This window comes from Carlito syrichta, unplaced genomic scaffold (genome assembly GCF_000164805.1).
Source record: "Carlito syrichta isolate Samal-C Ts95f unplaced genomic scaffold, Tarsius_syrichta-2.0.1 Scaffold307277, whole genome shotgun sequence".
Taxonomy (NCBI): domain Eukaryota; kingdom Metazoa; phylum Chordata; class Mammalia; order Primates; family Tarsiidae; genus Carlito; species Carlito syrichta.
The window spans coordinates 142,576-146,646 of NW_007251373.1; positions in this window are offsets into that span (position 1 = coordinate 142,576).

Genomic DNA, 4,071 nt, shown 5'->3' on the forward strand with positions numbered 1-4,071 from the left:
AAGAGAGGCAGAGATGCTCTGGGCTAAAGGACCAGGAAAGGAAAATCCTAGCAAGGATGTAATGGGAACCCATACCCAGTGGCAAACCTAACTGCCTACCACAGCAGCACCGGCAGAAATGAGTTCCCAACCCCTCCCTCACTCCAAAGCCACAAAAATGAGTTTCCAACCTCTCCCTCACTCCAAAGCAGCAGGTCAGTCTGACCTCAGCAGTGACAACAGCAGAACCCAGGAGGGACAACCAATCTCATGCCCTGCCCCCACCTGTGGTAACAGTGAAACTAGGCAGGCCAGATCATCCACTGCCTTATGCCAGGTGACAGCAGGGAGGCCCCTCCACCTGCACTAGCAGTTCTAGCAGGCCCAGTGTCTTCCAGCCATTCGTGCAGTGGCAGAAGATGACCTAGGGCATTCCTCATACCAGACAACCTGGAGAAGTGCCTTCTGCCACTACAGGAACCACGAACAGGGATCTGGTGGGAGCTTATGCTGAACCGGAAGTAAAAAGGAGCCCAGAATAGCATTGCAAGGAATCAGAAAACACACCTGTCATTAAATAACTACAGCCCACAAAAATAAGCCAAACCGACACATGAAAGCTGCCTGCTAAAATCAAAGATTTATATAAGATCAAGCGTCTCCTAATATAATGTGCAGAATGTACGGGATGCAATTAAAAATCACCTGTCATACCAAGAACCAGGAAAATTACAATGGAGTGAGAAAAGGCCAATCAGCTGACCCCAACAGTGAGATGAATCAGATGGTGGAACTTTCTGGCCAAGATTTTCAAGCAACCACTGTAAAATGGTTTAAACAAGAATTGTGAAATATTTTGAAACATACAAAACAATAGAATATCTCGGCAAAAAAATAAAAGCCACAAAGAGATCCAAATAGAAATCCTGGAGCTAAAAACACAGAGACAAAATTGTTTTAAAACTCACTGGATGGGCTCAATGGTACTGTGGAGATGACAAAAGATAGTCACTAAACTTGAGGGCAATTCATTTTAATTTATTTAATCTGGAAAACAGAGAGAAAAGAGGGGTAGGAGAGGGAGAACCTATGGAACAATAACAAAAGATGTAATGTTGAGTCATGAGACTCCCAGAGAGAGTCAAGAAAGATTATGAGGCTAAACACATAAACAAGAAATAATGGCCAAAGACTTCCCAAATTTGGTAAAAGACAGAAACCTACAGATTTAAGAAACTGAGTGAACTCAAAATAGAATCAATCTAAAAAAAATTATCACTAAAGCACATCATAATTAAACTTCTGAGAACTAAAGAAAAAATCTTAAGAGCAACTGGAGAGACATGCATTACCTATAGGCAAACACCAATGTGGATAAGAACAGATTTCTTGTCTGAAACCCTGGAGGCCAGAATGAAATGGCCCAACATTTGTCAAGTGCTGAAAGAAAATAACTGTCAACATGAGTTTTATAATCTGTGAAACTACTATATTTTAGGAATGAAGGGAAATAAGAGAATGTGTTGCCAACAGACCCATCCTTAAAGAATAGCCTAAAGGAAGCTCTCTAAACAAAAAGGAAATAGTAAACGGAGGCTTGCAAGTTTAGAAAGTAAGGAAGAACAACAGAATGGGTAAAAAGAGAGGTAAATATAATCAACTATTCTCCTTATGAGTTTCTTAAATCACATTTGATGGTTGAGGCAAAAAAGGTAGCAACTTCTATTGTGGTACGTAATGTATGCAGAGGAAATACTTGAGACAATTATACTTTAAAAGAAAAGCAGGTTATGATACCATGATAGAATAAGAAATATATATTTGGCCGGGTGCAGTGACTCACACCTGTAATCCTGGCACTTTGGGAGACTGACACAAGAGGATTGCCTCAGCCCAGGGGTTTGAGACCAGCCTGGGCAACATGGGGAGACCTCGTCTCTACAATAAATCAAAAACTTAACTGGGCATGGTGACATATGCCTATAGTCCCAGTTACTTGGGAGGCTGAGATGGCAGGATCGCCTGAGCCCAGCAGATCGAGGTTGCAGAGCTGTGATCATGCCGGTACACTCTAGCCTGGGTGTCAGAGTGAGACTCCAACTAAAAAAAAAACCAAAAAAACCCCAAAACCTTGTTTGGCCTCTGCTTCCAGTTCCTGGCACAGAGCTGCTTTTGTGTGTGTGTGTGAGAAAGTAGGATTATTATTATTATTTTTTTGAATTGGAGTCTCACTCAGTCGCCCAGACTGAAGTGCAGTGGCCGCTCCCAGCCACCACAGCCTCGACCTGCTTGGCTCCAGCGATCCTTCTGCCTCAGCCTTCCAAGTAGTTGGAACTATAGGTGCGTGCTACCATACCCGGCTAAGTTTTTGATTTATTGTAGAGATGAGTTTTCACCAAGTTGCCCAGGCGGGTCTCGAACCCACGGGCTCAGGCAATCCACTCACCTCGGCCTCCCAATGTGCTGGGATTACAGGCTGAGCCACCGAACCCGGCCTTGAAAGTAGGATTATTGAGAAGACAGAAAAGCTCCCACAATGGGAGGGAACCCAAGGGGTTGTCTGGCACAGAGCTTATAAGACCATTATAAAGTCCTGAGCCATATGAGTGTTAAATGCATCTTTCGTTCTAATATTTGGTCTTTGACCCCAGTTCCTGATACATAACTCCTAATACCTAGGAATTGCCTGGGTGATGGAAGGGTCTTTTGTTCTAAGATATGAGGCAACTCTTGGTGGGCTCTAGGATGAGGGCTGGTGACCAGAAAGACCAAGCCATGATTAAAAGCTTGAAACTTTCAGCTGCAGCCCCAATTCCTAAGGAATGGGGTCAATATTAGATCATAACATGACACAGGCTGAACATAAAAATGCCTGAGCTTCAGGGAGCATAGTATTTCTGAGTTGCTGAATATGTGGTGGTACGGGGAAGATGATGTGCCCAGATGGGCATGGAAGCCCCCGCCCTCCACGTTTTCCACCCCATGTACCTCTTTATCTGGCTGCTCATCTGCGCTCTTCATCATATACTTGATAATGAACTAGCAGAGGTGTTTCCCTGAGTTCTGTGAGCCATTCTAGCAAATTATCGAACCTAAAGAGGGGGTCATGAAAACTTCAGTTTATAGTCGGGAGGACAGGTGGCAACCGGGGACTGGAGATTGGTATCTCAAATGGTGGGACAGTCTTGTGGGACTGACCCCTTAACCTATGGGATCTGATGCTACTTCTAGGTAAATAGTGTCAGAATTGAGTTAAATTTTAGGATGCCCAGTTGGTGTCGGCTAGTGAATTGTTTGGTGTAGGGGAAAACCTCCATGCATCTTGTCACAGATGTGTGTAGTGAGTTGTTTGACTTTAGAGTAGCAGAAAATAGTTAGTTTGTGTTTTCCTACCATACACATAGGTAAATTTAAATGGAAATATTGTTTCTATACTTCATAGTAATAAAAGACTGTGGTACAATACATGCATAATGTATATATTATAATGCCTAGAGCAACCCTTAAAAAAAAAACATACAAAATGATATATTCGGCCAGGCTTGGTGGCTCAGCCTGTAATCCCAGCACTTTGGGAGGCCAGGGCGAGTGGATTACCTGAGCCTGCAGGTTCAAGACCAACCCACGCAACTTGGCGAGATCTCGTCTCTACAATAAAATAAAATAAATAGCCAGGAGTGGTAATATGCATCTGTAGTTCCAGCTACTTGGAAGGCTGAGGTGGAAGGATCACTGTAGCCCAGCAGGTCGATGATGGGGTGGCCATGAGTGTGCCACTGCACTACAGCCTGGACGACAGAGTGAGACTCCAACTCAAAAGAAAAGAAAAGATATATTCAAACACATAAATAAAACATGGTGAAATTCTTTAAAAAATGTTTAGGTAACTCTCAAAAGTGCAAATTAAGAAAACAGATTAAAGAAATACTAAAATGAGCTGGGCTCGGTGGCTCAGCCTATAATCCCACGCCTTTGGGAGGCTGAGGTGAGTGGATTGCCTGAGCCCGCGGGTTCGAGACCTGCCTGGGCAACTTGGTGAGACCTCACCTCTACAATAAATCAAAAATCAGCCGGGCATGGTAGCACACGCCT